Source organism: Microtus oregoni, unplaced genomic scaffold (genome assembly GCF_018167655.1).
Source record: "Microtus oregoni isolate MIOR12 unplaced genomic scaffold, Mior012 000004F_ref0000308, whole genome shotgun sequence".
Taxonomy (NCBI): domain Eukaryota; kingdom Metazoa; phylum Chordata; class Mammalia; order Rodentia; family Cricetidae; genus Microtus; species Microtus oregoni.
In genome coordinates this window covers 65,930,855-65,950,378 of record NW_024543063.1, presented here as the reverse complement: position 1 = coordinate 65,950,378, position 19,524 = coordinate 65,930,855, and the positions used below count along the sequence as shown (strand labels likewise).

Here is a 19,524-nt window from a genome sequence, read left to right as displayed (position 1 = left end):
AGTTCCAGGACAGGCTCCAAAACCACAGAGAAACCCTGTCTCGAAAAACCAAAAAAAAAAAAAAAAAAAAAATTAAAATCTTTTCTGGTTATCTCTTCTGGGCAGCTCCGTAGGAAAGAGTCTCAGTAGGAAAGCCATCAATATATAGTTAAATGCTTAAGGAGGGAGATACACCTACTTTTTTTCCCTCACAAAGGATTTAAGCATTTATTTTGGCTATTACATTAGTTATCGCTCCTGCAGGCTGCCTGTGAGTGGTGGTGGGGACCCAGAGGGTTATGAGCTATAAAAGAGAAATAAAATCTGATGAACAAGCTGCTATTGAGGTAGGTCTTGGCACTTAGCACAAGTAGTTCATATTTGGAAACCAGCTTTGCAATTCAGAGAGACATTTGCTAAAGGCCGTAATCTAGCTGCTCTGCTTTGGTCTGAAAGCAGAAGCAGGATGGTGGCCAGAACTGTCCTCTGAGCCCAACGCCATTTTCACGAGTTCTGCTGTGCCTGCTTGCAGAAGATCATCACATCTGGGCTTGTAGATTGTTGACATTCCCTCAGAGAAAGGGCAGGCAGGCTCATGGGACCTTCTCCCAGTACCAGTTACTCATCCCAATCAGGTCTATGCAATCTTCCATAACTGCACTTGGCCTGGGGGAGGGGGGACTAGAGGTCCACAGGAGGGAAAGACCAGGACAGGAGCTCCATTTATGCATAAGGAGTTGTCATTCTGCTGGGTATAGACCTTCCAGTGTGGCTGCTTTAAGGCCACCACATTCCTGATCAACTCCTCACCCGTGCTCTGTAAGGAACCCTAATAAACTCATTGGCTTCTCACAGTGAACTTTGGTAGACTCATACCGGCCTTTGTCATTATGAGGAGAGAAGCTCCACCCCCTGCCACACACATATACCTGGAGAAAATTCTCAAAACATAGGGCAAAAAAATATTTTCCTTATTTCAGTAAGGGTTCTGTTCATGAGCAATGACTTGTAGCCTAAACTGTTTGAGACTCCCAGCTCTTGTTGCAACGACAGCTCTGTTCTGGAAAGTTCCGAGATGATCTCAGTCCAGTGTTGCTTCGGAGAGCATAGAACTGTCTCGTCAATCTAATCTTTATTGCCATCAGCTCGTAATCTAGTCTTGGCACCAAGAGGAAGCTGACATAACTCTGGACCACAGAACTATTGCTCTCAAACTAGAGGGGAGCAAGGCAAATGCCTTGGCTCTCAAGTCACGTGTTCTGGGCTGAGACACACTGTCCCTGTCTGCTGATGTCCTATGTCCCCGTTCTTCTGCCTCTGTGATGTTACAGTGCTGGAGGGCACAGGACTGGGGACGTGAGCAGGCCCAGTCGTGGAGCACATGCTGTCTTCACGCAGAGATTTTAGTCTGTAACAGAGGACTGTATATTGGGACATTAAAAGGATGACTGAAAATAAACTCAGGCCTGCACGATTGCTCAGTGGGCGGAGAAACTCATTGCTAAGCTGACCACCTGAATCCAATGGCCAGTACTCACATGGGAGAAGGAGAGAACTGGCTCCTCTTGGGTGTTCTTTGACCTCCACATGTACACCATGGTACTTATACACATGTCCACATGTACACCATGGTACTTACACACATGTCCACATGTGCACCATGGCACTTACACACATGTCCACATGTACACCATGGCACTTACACACACCTCCACATGTACACCATGGCACTTACACCCATGTCCACATATACACTTCCACATGTACACCATGGCACTTACACACATGTCCACATGTACACCATGGTACTTACACACATGTCCACATGTGCACCATGGTACTTACACACATGCCCACATGTACACCATGGCACTTACACACATGTCCACATATACACTTCCACATGTACACCATGGCACTTACACACATGTCCACATGTACACCATGGCACTTACACACATGTCCACATGCACACCATGGCACTTACACACACCTCCACATGTACACCATGGCACTTACACACATGTCCACATATACACTTCCACATGTACACCATGGCACTTACACACATGTCCACATGTACACCATGGTACTTACACACATGTCCACATGTGCACCATGGTACTTACACACATGTCCACATGTACACCATGGTACTTACACACACCTCCACATGTACACCATGGCACTTACACACATGTCCACATATACACTTCCACATGTACACCATGGCACTTACACACATGTCCACATATACACTTCCACATGTACACCATGGCACTTACACACATGTCCACATGTACACCATGGTACTTACACACATGTTCACATGTACACCATGGTACTTACACACATGTCCACATGTGCACCATGGTACTTATACACATGTCCACATGTACACCATGGCACTTACACACACTTCCACATGTACACCATGGCACTTACACACATGTCCACATGTACACCATGGCACTTACACACATGTCCACATGTACACCATGGCACTTACACACACCTCCACATGTACACCATGGTACTTACACACATGTCCACATATACACTTCCACATGTACACCATGGCACTTACACACATGTCCACATGTACACCATGGCACTTACACAGACGTCCACATGTACACCATGGCACTTACACACACCTCCACATGTACACCATGGTACTTACACACACTTCCACATGTATACCATGGCACTTACACACATGTCCACATGTACACCATGGCACTTACACACACCTCCACATGTACACCATGGCACTTACACACACCTCCACATGTACACCATGGCACTTACACACACCTCCACATGTACACCATGGTACTTACACACACTTCCACATGTACACCATGGCACTTACACACATGTCCACATGTACACCATGGCACTTACACACACCTCCACATGTACACCATGGCACTTACACACATGTCCACATGTACACCATGGCACTTACACACACCTCCACATGTACACCATGGCACTTACACACACGTCCACATGTACACCATGGCACTTACACACACGTCCACATGTACACCATGGCACTTACACACACCTCCACATGTACACCATGGCACTTACACACATGTCCACATGTACACCATGGCACTTACACACACCTCCACATGTACACCATGGCACTTACACACACATCCACATGTACACCATGGCACTTACACACATGTCCACATGTGCACCATGGCACTTACACACATGTCCACGTGCACACACACACACCACTTTTTTTTATTTAAGAAATTTTGAATAAGATCTGAATAGCATTCAAAGAGCTGAAAATCTAGTAAAGAGCGAGAGAAAACACCAGAACTTTTGCGGACTCCAAGCAGTGTGCATGACATTGGCAAGATCTGAATGAGGACAGAGCCAGTATTTGTAATCAGAGCCCTGAAGGAATCTGAAGAGATATGCCCAGACCTGAGACCTCTCGTGTGAAATGCAATGTCATCTAAACCACCCACATTTTGGGGTCTTTATTTCGGGATTGGTAGGTGTTGAATGCAGGGATTATTCACCATATGCAAATCAGTAAATGTAATACGTCACACAAATGAACTTGAGGACAGGAATCACATGATCCCTTCAATGGAGACATGGAGGCCTGTGACAAATTTCAACATTCTTTCATAATAATAATAATAATAATAATAATAACCCCTTCTTTCAGGATTAGCACTCCGGAGGCAGAGACAGGTGTGGCTCTACGAGTTCAAGGCTAGCCTGGTCTACATAGCAAATTCCACACCAGCCAGAGCTGCAGAGTGTGACACTGTCTCTACACAATAAGGACAGCGTATGAGAAACACATACCCAACATCTTACAGGTGGAGAAAAACTGAAAGTCATTAGCTAAGATCAGGAACAAGACAGCATCATCTCCCTCCTCCACCCGTCAGATACACTGCTTGATGACTTAGCAGGAAAGTCAAGAGAAGGAGAAAGGGATGCACATAGAAAAGAAAGAAGTCAAAGCATCCTATTGGCAGATGATATGATTATTTTATACATAAGAGACCCTAAAGACTTCACAAGAAAACTTGATAAACACTTTCGGCAGACTAGCAGGATACTTCATTCAAATAAAAATCAATAGCTTTTCCTTATTTAAAAAAATTTTAATTGCTTTAATTTTTTAAGCCATAATGCTTCCTTTTAAAGCCTCATTTATAATCTTTATTTAAAGTTTATTTTTTAGACATATATAACTTTAATTATTGATTTTTTAAAGATTTATTTATTAAGTATAGAGTGCCTGCAGGCCAGAAGAGGGCACCGGATCTCATTACAGATGGTTGTGAACCACCATGTGGTTGCTGGGAATTGAACTCAGGACTCCTGGAAGAGCGGTCATTACACAGGTGTTAGGGCAACAGTCTGGAGTTTATACAGGTGAAGACTCAGCCCCCAAACCTGCCACCGGAGACTCAAGATGCGGAGTTTCACTTTCCGTGTTGGACTTCCTCGGAGGATCTCTGTGGTCCCAACGCTACTGGAGGCCATGCTGGTGTCTGTGCTCCACGCTGCTGCCCCATGCCATGAGGAAGCCCGAGATTCATGTGCACATTCGCAGTCTGTGCTGCTGCCCGATGCCTTGGTGATATTCTCGGGTCTCTGCTGCCTCGGGGGCCATGCTGATGTAAGTGTAGCTACCAGAGGCCGTGCTGAGGTTCACGGTCCATACAGTCGCTGAGGGCCGTGAGTGGGTCAGTGGTCTTGATACAGCCAAGGGCCGTGTTGAAGTCTGTGGCCCACGTTACCACTGAAGGCCACGCAGATGCCTGAGGTCTGGGTTGCTCCCTGAAGCCGTGCTACTATCCATGGGCACTGAAGAGCTAGTCCTGCTCCTTGTGGGAGCTGGCTCCACCAGCCCACAGCGTGGAGATGCAGGTGGTGGCATGGGTGAGGGAGAGCTGGCCTTGCCCCACTGTGGGCACAGACGCTGGGGGAGAAAGATTCATCCTCCCTTGGAGGATTGGCCACTAGGAATTTGACTATATAAACAACACAAAATAGACGACTTTTTTCTTGTTGGCAGGGGACAGAGGTCACAGGGGAGAGGGCAGACATGAGAAGACTGGGAAGTGAGCGTGACTGGGGTGCGTGATTGTGATTCCCAAATAATCAATAAATAATAATAATAATAATAACCCTACTAGAGGGGCAATGGAGAGATGGTAGCAGTTAAGAGCACTGGCTGTTCTTCCGGGGGACCCAGGTTCGATTACCAGCACCCACATAGTGGCTCACAACCATTTGTACCTCCAGTCCCAAGGGATCCAGCACCCTCTTCTGGCTTCTGCAAGTCCCAGGCACGCAAGTAGTGCACAGACACACACGCCAGCAAAACACCCTACACATTTCTCAAAGCTGCTAGAAACATTTATAGGAAAATGGATGGAACTGGAAAATATTAGGTTAAGAGAACTAGATTAAATTCAGACACCCCCCCCCCCCCCCCAAAGTGAACAGGAGGTATCTGGGCTATTTCAGAGGGGAGAAGGGTAAATATAATGTGTTTTATGCATGTGTGAAATTCTCAAAGAATCATAAAATAGCATATATTTTAAAATAAGTAAACAAAGCATATAGAATTGAGGGCTTGGGAGGAATCTCTTAACATCTAATGATGCTCTCCGGCCTATTTAGTGAATCTGTTGGAGATCTCTTTCTTTTAAATTATATGTCTGTGTGTCTGGCTTGGGGTATGTGCACCTGAGTGCCGGTGCCTTGGGAAAGGCAGACGAGGACATCAAATCCCCTGGAGCTAGAGGTGGTTGTGAATCATCTGACAAGGGTCCTGGGGACTAAATTTAGGTTTCCTGGCAGAGCAGTTTGCTCTCTTAACGCCTGGGCCATTTCCATTTCCAGCCCTCATTGAACTCTTCTGACATATGTATAAGTGATAGTCATACTGCATTTGAGGGTTACGAACCTTTGTATTTTTTTTTTTTAACAAGGTCTCATTTAGTCTGACTGACCTTGCCCTCACTATGGAGCTAAGCCTAGTCTTTGTTAACCGAGGTTTTCTCTCCCACCTGGTCCTGTGGTCCTGCAGCCCTTATGTCCCAAAGAATCACAGAGAGGTCTATATTAGTTGTAAACTGATTATCCCATTAGTTCAGACTTCTTATTAACTAATTCTTATAACTTACATTAACCCATAATTCTTGTCTGAGTTAGCCATGTGGCTTGGTACCTTTCCTCTGAGGGTGGGTCATGACTGCCGACTGAGCTTTCCTCTTCCCAGAATTCTCCTGTCCTTATTGCGCTGCCTCTACTTCCTGCCTGGTCGCCCCGCCTATACTTCCTGCCTGGCTACTGGTCAATCAGCATTTTTATTAAAACACAATTGACAGGGTATAGACTGCTGTCCCACAGCAGGTCTTGAACCTCTGATCCTCCTGGTCCTCCTGTTACTTTCTTTCTAAAGCTTTGACCACAGCCCAAGCTACCATGCCCAGGTTGGGGCTCAAGTATCTTAAGTAATAGGACTGAAAATTCTGTAGATTCTTTTTTCCAGAACTTGTAAAGCTACTTGCTTCCTTGCGTTTAGATGTAAACTACGCATGCCCTCTAAAGTCTGTGGGGCTCACCATGCTTGCTCTCCTGGCTGCAGGCTCACTTGAAAGAACAGCCCTTCTGAAATACACTTAAGGAAATGCTCAACATCTTTAGTCATCAGAGAAATGCAAATCAAAACAACTCTGAGATTCCTTCTTACTCCTGTAAGAATAGCCAAGATAAAAAACACTAATGATAACTTATGCTGGAGAGGTTGTGGGGAAAAGGGAACACTCCTACATTGCTGGTGGGAGTGCAAACTGGTACAGCCCCTTTGGATGTCAGTGTGGCGATTCCTCAGAAAATTAGGAAACAACCTTCCTCAAGACCCAGCAATACCACTTTTGGGTTTATATCCAAAGGATGCTCAATCATACCACAAGGACATGTGCTCAGCTATGTTCATAGCAGCTTTGTTTGTCACAGCCAGAACCTGGAAACAACCTAAATGCCCCTTGACCGAAGAATAGATAAGGAAAATGTGGTATATTTACACAATGGAGTACTACACGGCAGAGAAAAATAATGACATCTTGAAATTTGTAGGCAAATGGATGGAGCTAGAAAACATCATTTTGAGTGAGGTAACCTAGACCCAGAAAGACAATTATCATATATACTCACTCATAAGTGGTTTTTTAAACATAAAGCAAAGAAAACCAGCCCACAAATCACAATCCCAGAGAACCTAGACAACAATGAGGACCCTAAAAGAGACATATATAGATCTAACCTACATGGGAAGTAGAAAAAGACAAGATCTTCTGAGTAAATTGGGAGCATGGGGACCGTGGGAGAGGAAGGGAGGGGAGTGAAGAAAAATGTATAGCTCAATAAAATCAATAAAAATAAAAGAAAAAGAAAAAAACAGCCCTTTCTCCCATTTTCTGTCACATGGCAAAGACGGAAAAGCAAATTGTCAAACCCTTTCTATGAGCTGGGTGGTCCATTACTGGTCTGCGGAAGACAGTTGGCCCACAGGTCAATGCAATGCACTTTACAAGGTGTGTTGGTTACGTTTTTGTCAACCTTACACAAGTTAGAGTCATCTGAGAAGAGGGATTGTTCCCTCAACGGAGACAATGCCCCTGTCATACTGGCCTGTAGACATATGTGTGGGGCATTTTGTTGATGAATGTTTGATGTGAGAGGACCCAGCACACTGTGGGTGATGCCACCCCAGGGCAGGTGGTCCTGGGAGATACAAGGAAGCAGACTGAGCAGGCAGTAAGCAGTGTTTCTCTGTGATTCTGGTGAGGTCTCACCTCCAGGTGTCTACCAGGTGGAGGAAAGGAGCAGCTTACGTCACAGGAGTGGGTAGGAGCAGTGGTTCAGGCCCATGAGGCAAAGCAGGCCGGCAGGGTTCCTCTGAGGGATGAAGAGCCAGACAAATCCCCAGCGGGCACACAGACAGGAAAGAGGCCCCAGATAGTTAATATGCCTTTCACTTAAACATGTAGGATGATTGGCTTCACAATTCTTCTCCCTCTCCAAGACAAAAATTTGGTGCCCTTCCTCCAGAGGGCACTGTTGAGTGGGACATGCAGACTTGAGGATGGGGAGAAAACCCAGCTTTCCTTATTTGTCTGGATTACCCAATCTCTCGGTCCTTCCCAAATACATGCAACCCAACTCCAGAACCATCCTCGGGTTCCCTGCCAATGCTGTGGACTCTGTGTGCTTTGCTATGTGTGTGTATTGCGCTCTCTCTCTCTCTCTCTCTCTCTCTCTCTGTGTGTGTGTGTGTGTGTGTGTGTATATTGTTCTCTCTCTCTCTGTGCGTGTGTTTCTGCTTTCAATAAAATTTGAGAAGTGCTGAGACCTTGCTTTTCCTTCTTTTTATTCTTGAAATCAGTCATTCCTGAAACCCTAGATGACCTCACACCTCCTTGTGGGTCTCAGGGAAAGGGAAGATCTCAAGCCTCAGCCAGGCTGTCATTGACTCTTGGGCGGCAGGGGGCATCCCGGGGAAGTGCTGCATCCTGTATCCTGGAAACCTCACTGGGGCAGTGAAGGGAAGGGAAAAAATGACAGAACCACAGACACACACACACAGGAAAGCTGTGGTCAGGTGGGGTGTGCGCAATGACCTGGAACCTCAGCATGTTTTAGGTACATCCTGGGGTGGGGAGAGCTGGTTCCTGTAGTTCTCTGTAGGTGCGCATCCTCAGGCTGTAAACATCAAGGAGGAAGCTGTGTTGTTAGCTTTCCAAGACATTGCCAACATCCGGGCTTGGACCAGAGGAAGATTTTGCCATTCCTCTGAACCCTACTGTGGGGTAAAGTTCTGCAGTTCCCATGGGTCTGAAGCATTGGGTCCACTTCAACAATATACATTCTCTTAAGACTTCATTGGTCTTGTCTTAGAGTTTCTACTCCTGTGACCAAACACCATGACCAAAAAGGAAGTTGGGGAGGAAAGGGTTTATTTGCTTTACACTTCCAAATAGCTATTCATTATTGAAGGAAGTCAGGAACTCAAACAGGGCAGGATCCTGATCTCTGCTGATGCAGAGACCACAGAGAGGAGTTGCTCACTGGCTTGCTCCCCATGGCTTGCTCAACTTGCTTTCGTATAGAACCCAGGACCACCAGCCCAGGGATGGCACCACCCACCATGGACTGGGCCCTCCCCCATTGATCACTAATTGAGAAAAAGCCTTACAGCTGTATCTCATGGAGGCCTTTCCTCAGCTGAGGTGAGGCTCCTTCCTCTCTGATGACTCTAGCTTGTGTCAAGTTGACACAGGAACCAGTCAGTCCAGGTCTTCAAGCATCTCACTAGAGGCTTCTTCTTCTCCCCACAGGGAAGAAACACAAGACTGAGGGGGTAGGGGAAGTGAGGAAGAGGGGGCATAGCTAGTGGGGTGTACCCATTATACCAGCAGGGGATGCGCCGCAGCCCTCTGATGCTACTAAGTCTGGCAGCTTGAGGCCTGTAAGCTCCCTTGAGGGAGTGAGAACGGGCCTGGCTCCTGGATCTGGATACCTGGGAGTCTGTTCCCAGACTCAGGCTCTCACGGAGGTGTCTGTCTCCCTGGGGCCACAGAGTCCAACATCAGCTATGAGGGGAGATAGGGAGGCTGCAGAAAGGCAGCAGCTGGTTGGGATTCTAATGGTAACTAGCAGGTGTTAGATTACTAAAGCATCTGTAGACAGACATCGGAAAGACAGGCTGGGCTGACCCGTGTGGGACCGTGTTTATTCACGGCGAGGGGACACTGTCGTCACCCACAAGTGCAGATGGTGGAAATACAGAAGGGATTTGCCCTTTGTAGGGCAGAACCACACCCTAGTCCCTTCCTTGCAGAACTGCTTGGTCTGGCAGTAAGGGAAGCTGGGAAGTGTAGTCTTTTGGCAGGAAACGATTGTTCCTAACTAAGAAGATAGAAAAATGCAGGGCAGGGGCATCATAGCTGTTTTTTTGCTGAGGTCTTTGCCAGAGGGGGTAGCTCTGGGTCCATTGAGGAGAGGGTCCTCTGGTCATATGTTGCGGGAGAGTCTAAATCTTATCAAACCTTATTATCTGCAATGGATCATGTGATTCCCATGTTGAAGAGAATTGGAAAATAATTATTAGAGGACTATAAGCAGAGAGTTTGGTTTACAGAGGAAAATGGAGATTGTTCTGGGAAGGCTGAGGGATAGGGAAGAAGTGGGCATAGATAGAGCTTATTGAGGGTGACAGTGATGGTCCCATTGCCAGGACTGTTACTTCAGATGAGTCAGCAGACATGGCCGGGGCTTCAGGGCACCAAAGGAAGGAACAGGAGAGACTAGAGGGTGAACTTAAAGGATTGTATCTGGCCTGGGGTGAGAGGGATGAAGGTATCTTTCAGGCAGCTTCTCCACAGCATCCAAAAGGTCTGGTGCAGACGCATCAGGAGCAAATGGAGCTGCTGTAGGGTATGAGCTATCAAGTGAGCTGTCCTGGAACATTTGTCTGGGTCTAGGGTGAAGCTCAGAAAACGAAACATTTAACAGACAGGTGAAAACACAGGTATACGGATAATAAGGAGGAAAGAGTGACCCAGGGGAGGAGCCAGAGCGGGAGGGAACCAGGGGGAAGCTGTGCCTGGTCCCTGTGTCTTTAGGCTCCATCTCAAACCACTTAGGATTTGTTGGTGTGGAAACAGATTGTTCGAGGAGGCACAGGTCCCATCCTTAGCAGGAGTCAGATCTGGTCCTATAACCCTGGAGTACTGTAGTGAGCACCGTGTCCTGAAAGCTGTTAGGCTGATCTGAGCCCGTGAGACAGAGAGGAGAATTGAAGCTTAGGAGGCTTCAGTCCAGCTGTTTCAGTCCTGAGACCCAAAACAATGTCCATAGTGGCAAGAACAAGGATGAGTCGGGTTGCCCATGGCCCATTAGTCCTTTCAGAGGTCACCCGAATTACTTTTAGGGGTTTGGGGACATCAGTCTCTCAGTAACTGCTTCAAAGCTGACAGAGGGCAGTGAGGGGAGCAGCAGTTAGAATGCCTCAGAAGAGGGGCCATCCAAGGGGCCATGACAGAACTTGACAGTTGGCAAAGATCCAGAACAGAGGTCAGGAGGGAATAACTGTACAGCTTTGTGGGGAGCGTGAAGAGACAGGGTTACACGGGCAAAACTTTTCAACTTTTTTATGGTTTTTATTTGTTTGTTTTTTGAGTCAGGGTTTCTCTGTGTGGCTCTGGCTGTCCTGGAACTTACTCTGTAGACCGGGCTGGCCTCAGACTGATAAATCTCCCTGCCTCTGCCTCCAGAGCGCTGGGACTAAAGACGTGTGCCACCACCACCCCGCAACATGGGCTTTCACGCACGGTGAACTTTGTATATTTATTTTCAATATTAACAACACCAGCTATTACGTAATGAGCAAAACCAGAATTTCCTTAGTAAAACACACCTTTTGGTTAGAAACAATTTGATAAGGTAAAATTGTAAAATTGGGACTATTACCTTAAATGTCCAGTGTTTGAAAACACAACAATGCATGTTTTTGTTAGCATCGAATTTTTATAGCTAAGTTCCAAGATTATATAGTAAGTATATTTTATATTGTCAGGCTACATCAAAAGATTATTTAATTCTAAATTGTAAAGTCAGGCCTGGTGGCGCACCCCTTTAATCCCAGCACTCAGGAGGCAGGGGCAGATGGATCTCCGTGAGTTTGTGCCAGCCTAGTCTACAAAGCGAGTTTCAGGACAGTCAAGGCTACACAGAGAAACCCTGTCTCTAGAAATCAAAACACAAACAAAAAACAAATAAACCCCCCAAAACTAAGCTGTATTCCCTAAGAAGAAATGATTTTTAACTTTCAGTTTAAAAATCCGCTCAGAGACAACAATACCTTGTTTCTCCTCAGTGGGCATTTCTTTAGAACACTACAAAACAGCCAAAGTGACTGCCTGAGTCAGTGTGCCAGGTCAAGAGTCAATGCTTTCTTTAACCACCATGTTATAACTGATCCTACTAACAGATCCCTTTAAAATTTCCCTATAACATTCTCATTCTATACGCTCAACCAACAGATGGTGGAAGCCTTCATGCCTAGTCTGTAATAATTTACATGTAACATGGACTGAATTAGCAGAAAAAGCGAGAGCCAACTGTACTGCTTGGTTTTGTGTGTCAACTTGACACAAGCTCGGGTCATCAGAGAGGAAGGAGCCTCACCTCAGCTGAGGAAACGCATCCACGAGATCTAGCTGTAAGGCCTTTTGGTCACAGTGTTTGAGCGTAGCAGTAGAAACCCTGATTAGATACCAACTCTTTATGCTTTCTGTAAATGGACAAATCTCTAGGTCACCACATTGTGACCACAGTATGCATATTTCTTAACACTGCTCTATCTGAAAAAAAAAAACCTTTTAGAGGCATTATTTATAAGGCAAGATAACTACATTAAACGAGCTTTAACAAATATTGGTCCTTAGAATTTCTCAGAAAACATCCACAAGCATCAGTGCCAAGGCCTGCGTGCTGTCTGTCTGGGTAGAGATTAGACCACAGTCTCAAAGCCACTGGTTCCGGGGATCTCTGCAACAGGCAACGGAATGATGCGTTACAGAGGCAAGAAGACGCAGGCACAGCACCACTCAGTAGCCAGGGTTAGTTCACACTTCGGGGCCAGACCCCCAGTTGTTTATTTTAGGTGCATTGAAGAACTGCATAATCTGACAGAAACAAATGCTGTGATGATCGTCTCCTTCCATGTGCACAACAAAGCACCTAAGTCTCTTTGAGGGACGAAGTAAACTAAATAAGGACAGGCTGTGGCCAGATGGAAGCTCTAGAGAACACGGGATGCCTTCCATAAAGATAGTTCTACAGATTGACTGAAGGAAGCAAGTTTACGAGCAGAGTTTGGAGGAGGATTTGGTGCCGGAAAGTCTCTGGCCACACAGACTTTGCAAAGGTCCCCAGGCTAGAAAGCATGTCCACTTCCGCCTTCTCAGCCGGAAACGGGGTTTTCACTCTTTCTCTTGAGGCTTAATGTTCCCGGTTCCTTTAGCACAGTGATTCCAAAGTGGCGGCCCCATTGTGGGTTGCCTAAGGTCATCAGAAAATACAGATATTTATATTATGTTTCATAATAGGAGCAAAATTACAATTATGAAGTAACAGGGAAAAGAATTTTATGGTTGGTGGTTATCACCGCATGAAGAACTGTATTAAAGGGTCGTAGCCTTAGGAAGGTTGAAAACTACCGGCCAAATTCATGTCTGTGAGCATGAAGACCTCCGTGCTCCCTATAACAGGTGATTCCAGGTTGGTGGGAAACTCCTTCATCTGAGTCATCTCTTCCTGAAGAACCTGAGGGCTTCATAGAATCCTTTGTTGACTAAACAGACACAAAACCAATTGTCAAAGATACCATTTGAATATTCTGAATAACTTTCAAAGCTGTGAGAGTAATAACAGTATCTGGCATCCTCCTATAATCAGGGAATATAGGTAGCTAGGATATAGATCCTGAACTTAATTTTTGCTAGGAGGAGGAATTGAATGCCAGGGTTAAAGTGTTAGGATTTATCAGGGGCGGGGCCAAGGTTGGTGCAAAGAGATCACAGCATCTAACATCTCCCATGAAAGGTTGACTGGGGTGGGGAGCAAAAGGCTGAGACAGGAGAGAGATTGAGACAGACAAGAATGAGAGAAAGCCATCTGGGATGGCAGGGGACCTTTCAAAGGGCTGGCAGCTCAGTGACGTACCTGCTGAGACCCTGAGTCCCTGGGGAACAGTCCCATGCTGTTGAAATGCCTGATTTTTGATTATTACAAAAGGTGAGGAGTCAGGAAGGGGAAAATGGTGAGGCAGGAACGGATCCACCATGCTCTTTAGACTGCCTCCTGTTGTCTGGGGGTGTCGACATTTTTGGGGACCCAGGACAGTTGGGATGCTGGCCAAGGCCTGGGAGAGCAGGCTGTTTCTTTCAGGTCCCTCTGTGGGACCATCTGGAGCTAGGGAAATGTAGGCCTAGTTGAAGCAGTCTGTGAGACTGGACCACTGGGGGACTGCCCAGGAGGGAACACCTGGACCTGGCAGGATGCTGGAACAGTATAGTAGAGGCAGGAGATAAAGTTAAGGAGTGTAAGGGAAATCTTTTCTTAGGTGTACATTTGAAACTTTTAGGCCCATGGTCCTGATAGTTGAGAAAGGGGGTCCCAGGAACAGAAAAGGGGGAGTGCTCCCACCCTCAGGCATAGGCAGTAGGTGAGGAACTTAGGCTGTTGATTGACAGGAGTACTTACCTGAAGTCCAGCTGACCCAAGAAAGGTGGATTCAAGCCTCTTTCCTGATGCTTACAAGAATTTGTGCGTGGAGCGTGGCTCTCTCCTCTCCCCGTCATGGCTTGTGCCCGTCCTCTCGTATCGGTGACTCTGAAAAGGGGGAGTCATCTGGCAAGAATGTCACTTTGCCAGCTGTCTTCAAAGCTCCCATTTGACCGGATATTGTGAACTTTGTTCAAACCAACTTGAGGAAAAACAACAGGCAGTCCTATGCCGTCAGTGAATTAGCAGCTCATCAGACCAGTGCTGAGTCTTGGGGTACTGGCAGAGCTGTGGCTCGAATTCCCAGAGTTCGAGGTGGTGGTACCCACCGTTCTGGCCAGGCTGCCTTTGGAAATATGTGTCGGGGAGGCCGCATGTTTGCACCAACCAAAACCTGGAGTCGTTGGCACCGCTGAGTGAACACAACCCAAAAGCGATACGCCATCTGTTCTGCGCTGGCTGCCTCAGCCTTACCAGCTTTGGTGATGTCTAAAGGTCATCGTATTGAGGAAGTTCCTGAGCTCCCTTTGGTAGTTGACGATAAGGTTGAAGGTTACAAGAAGGACCAAGGAGGCTGTTCAGCTGCTTAAGAAACTTAAAGCTTGGAATGACATCAAAAAGGTCTATGCCTCTCAGAGAATGAGAGCTGGCAAAGGCAAAATGAGAAACCCACGACGTATCCAGCGCAGGGGGCCCTGCATCATCTATAATAAAGATAATGGTATCATCAAAGCCTTCAGAAACATCCCTGGTATTACTCTGCTTAATGTCAGCAAGCTGAACATTTTGAAACTTGCTCCTGGTGGGCACGTGGGGCGTTTCTGCATCTGGACTGAAAGTGCTTTCCGCAAGTTGGATGAGTTTGTTTTGTTTTTTTTTTTTTTTTTTTTTTTTTTGAGACAGGGTTTCTCTGTGGTTTTGGAGCCTGTCCTGGAACTAGCTCTTGTAGACCAGGCTGGTCTCGAACTCACAGAGATCCGCCTGCCTCTGCCTCCCGAGTGCTGGGATTAAAGGCGTGCGCCACCACCGCCCAGCAAGTTGGATGAGTTGTATGGCACTTGGCGTAAGGCTGCTACCCTCAAGAGTAACTATAACCTTCATGCACAAGATGATGAACACAGACCTTGGCAGATTCTTGAAAAGTCCAGAAATTCAAAGAGCCCTCCGAGCACCACGCAAGAAGATTCAGTGTAGAGTTTTGAAGGAGAATCCACTGAAGAACCTGAGAATCATGTTGAAGCTCAACCCATATGCAAAGACTATGCGCAGAAATACCATTCTTCGCCAGGCCAGAAATCACAAACTCCGGGTGAAGAAACTGCAGCAGCAGCGGCACTGGCTGCCAAATCAGAGAAGGGGACTGCAGACAAGAAGCCTGCAGAAAGTCAGAAAGAAAAGGAGCCTGTGGATGTCAAGAAGCAGAAGAAGCCTGCAGGAAAAAAGGCTGCAGCTACCAAGAAACCAGCGGCTGAGAAAAAGCCAGTGGAGAAGAAACCAACTAAAGAAGAGAAAAAGTCTGCTGCTTAATCTATTAAAATGACTTTCATTCCATTGAGCAAATAGAGACAGCCTATTTGAATAAAAACCTAATCAAAGATGCAGTGAAAAAAAAGAATTTGTGCGTGTGTGTGTGTGTGTGTGTGTGTGTGTGTGTTTGAGACAAAGTTTCTCTGTAACAACACTGGAACTCCCTCTGTAGACCAGGCTGGCCTCGAACTCACAGCGATCCTCCTGCCTCTGCCTCCTGAGTGCAAGGATTAAAGGCGTGCACCACCCCCACCCCACTACGAGAAATTTTTTATGTTTATGAAAAGAGATATATTTTAGCTATGTTAGCATTACCACTGTAATCTGTACTGAAATATGTGTTGGAGAAAAGACTCACACCTTTGTGTCATAGTTGAGACTTGGAAAATGACTTTGGGTTTGAAAGACCCGGATAAATCCAGACCCCTCTAGCAGAAAGAATAGAGCCAAAAATCTAGCAGGGAGAGAAGAACCAAAAATCTAGGTTACCCAGGTTCAGTGACTCTGTTCCAGGAACTAGCTGACCATAAAGTTAGATTATAATCTTGAGAATAATCTTGAGAAATGGGGAGTTACCCCCTTGTGATTATCACTGGTATTTTCGGAATTTTCTAATGACGCCCTCCCTACCCCCTTTGGGTTATGGTTTCTACCCCTAAATACCTCTTCTCCTAGCTACTCGGGGTCGAATTCCTCTACCCCTGCGTGGAAAATGAGTTTCAGCCCCAGCACGCTGGTTCCTGTCAATAAACCTCGTGTGATTGCAGCAAGGATGGTCTCTTGTAAGTTCCTGGGGGGTCATGTTATCCAGAGACTTGAGTGAGAGTCTCCCCACTCCGGGGGTCTTTCAGGTTAAAAGCATGTGTACTCTTTACAGCGAGCACAGGGAGGACAGAAACCTGCCACGGAGCAGAAGGGCAAAAGCTCACCTGATCTAGATTTTCAGTATGATTATAGACCGTGGAAGTAGGGCCTCTTTCCTCTATCCTGAAAACTAGGTATATATAGATTAGACAGATGTTTTTAGCACAATGAGAAGTCTATACTTAGAAAACCACCAAAGGGGATTTAAAATCTCGATCTTGTAACTATAATAGTAGTCAGTGCTTATCAGAGCTAGACTAATAGCTTATTGGAACTCCATTGGTTAATGTTAAAGCTCTGAACTTTTGAAGTCTTAATATAGCAATAGCATGGCAAGGGAAAGAGACCTGAAACCTGTTTCAGTTTTGGACACCTTCAGCCACTTTCCTATCCCACTCATGCTTCCCGGCCTCACGCCTTACATACGCTTACACCTTTTCCAAACAACCGTTCTCAGGAGACACGGGAGGTTGATGGCTGAGGGCAGTCTTTGTAAACGGAGTTCCGTTTAATAAAGGAATAGTAAAAAGTCACTTTGGAATCTGTGTAGCGATTTATCTCTTTTCTAAGTCTGGTAACAAGGTAAACCGCGTCTAGATCTTGCAATAGCTCTAGGAGAGAGAGACATGTGGCCCAATTTTTACCTTTGAAGGGATCTGAGGAGGCAGCTGAAGCCTTGGTTGTTACTGTTAAACCGGCAAAGCTACCACCAGCCTCGTCATCAATACAGAGACTGAGGATAAATCTCACTGGAGTAAACAGGAACTGCAGACCACGCAGCTTCCTGATCTTTAAAACTTACAGAGACTTTCTGGCTACCTGCATAATCGTATTAGGTTCCTTCATGGTCTTTAGGCTCAGAGGTTCCAGGGCAACATCAGACTCTGGCCATCAGGCCCAGGCAACCCCACAGACTTTCCTTTGGAGGGGGATCTTGAAGAACTGGCCTATTTCATCTAGGCAAAGCGGGGCAATCAGCTCTGGGTCCTGCTTGTGCAGTGTTGACAGGGTGCCGGCAGCAAATGGTTTTTCTCCCAGTGGCCAGCTTTACCACATTTAAAGCAAGCTCCAGGAGGAGGTTCTTCTGTGCCCATTATCGTCTGTGGAGGAGGCAGGGGTGCTTCCACGAGCTGGTGTGTCTCTCTATCATGAAAAGCATTTTTAAAATTAAACACTTTAAGTGCCATATTCAGCAGATCTCTGAAGAGTCTGAGGACCATTATCTATTACATATACCTGATTTAGTTACTTACTTTAGGCTAACTTTGGAAACATACAGGAAGCTAAATAAGGCTTGTTCCTGTAATTAATTACATTAGTACTTAGCATGATTACAGTATAGTTCATAAGAATTTGATCATTTATAAGGTGACTGACTATTAACTTACAAGTCTGAATATCTTTAATAGTTTATAGTAACTTATTGGCTTTCATAAGACTAGGACTTTACATTTGATCCCTGTTAGGTTTAGCCTTAAAAATAATGATTTTTGAATTGAAACTCTTCAAGTGTCAAAATAAGACACCCAGTAACTAGTAAACTTTCTGTTTACTCCAGTGAATCAAACACACACACACACACACACACACACACACACACACACTCACACACATACACTCACATACATACATTCTCTCACACACATAAACACACTCACACAATACACTCATACACACATACCCTCTCTCTCTCACACCTATGTATAGATTTTAATTATAAGCCTTTTGTTATGTTTAAAGCCAAATTTTATTACAGATTATATAGATTTTAAAGTATGCCAGATGAGCAACTTTTACAAATCCTAAGAGTTTACAGCATAATCTTAAGATTGTTTTTGAGAGCAGAGTGCAAAGAAATCATAGAGATTAAAGGTAGTGGCATTTCAATTGTATTTTAATAAATAAAGACTGCTTGAAGATCAGAGAGTAAAACAGTCCCACTGCTCAGCCTTATAAACCAGGTCATGGTGACACACACCTTTAACCCCAGTAGCCACATTAGTTGCCACAGAAATCGGGCGGTACAGCCTTTAATCCCAGCCCCAGGGAGGATGATAAGACAGGGCAACACAGCTCTCAGAGACAGTCTCATTCTGAGATTCCGGGAGGCAGGATTGCCATTTCAGACAGAGGTTGAGATAAGAGCCAGAAGCTGGCTGTTTTGTTTTTCAGATCTTCAGGTTGAACCCCAATTTCTGACCCTGATCTTTTATTAATCTTGCTTCAGCTAAAGATTTTTACGAGTGGGAAGGAGAACCTTCGAGGTAAGAGACCTTTAGAACTGGAGAGCAGAGCGAGTTTAGACAGGGGAAATCTGGGGGTCATTTGTGGCGGTAGCAATTGTTAGAGATTTGTGAGAATTTGGAAATCAACCCCCCTTTTCCCCACTGATTTGTACCGAGGCCATACTGTTGTAATAAAATCTGAGGGAGTCGCAACACAGAAAACTGTGTGGGTGTGCAAAGGAAATGAACCATATCAGCAGACTTCTGGCGTGTCTTATTTCTCATGCATCCTTGTTTGCTAAGAGGCTAGCATACGACTTACTATCGTGCTTCATGCAAGGGAGCTACTTGAGCCTGCAGACTTGCTGCCACAAAAGTTTATTGTAAATTTAACCCATTTTACTCAAGCATTCTTTTTCTTCATAATCAAATTTTTATAAACCTGATTTTGATATTGTTCTACATTAAGCAAACCAAGTTTACATTAAACATGGTTTACATTAAACTTGTTTTGCTTAACGTGTTCCAGGTTTAACTTTGACAACATACAGAAAAGTGTAGGAGGCACAGGCAG

At 45.6% G+C, this 19,524-nt stretch overlaps 1 pseudogene; it reads left to right on the top strand.

Moving 5' to 3' along the window:
• The first annotated feature begins 14,382 nt into the window (after positions 1 to 14,382).
• Positions 14,383 to 15,936, top strand: LOC121447487 (annotated as a pseudogene).
• Positions 15,937 to 19,524: the final 3,588 nt, after the last annotated feature.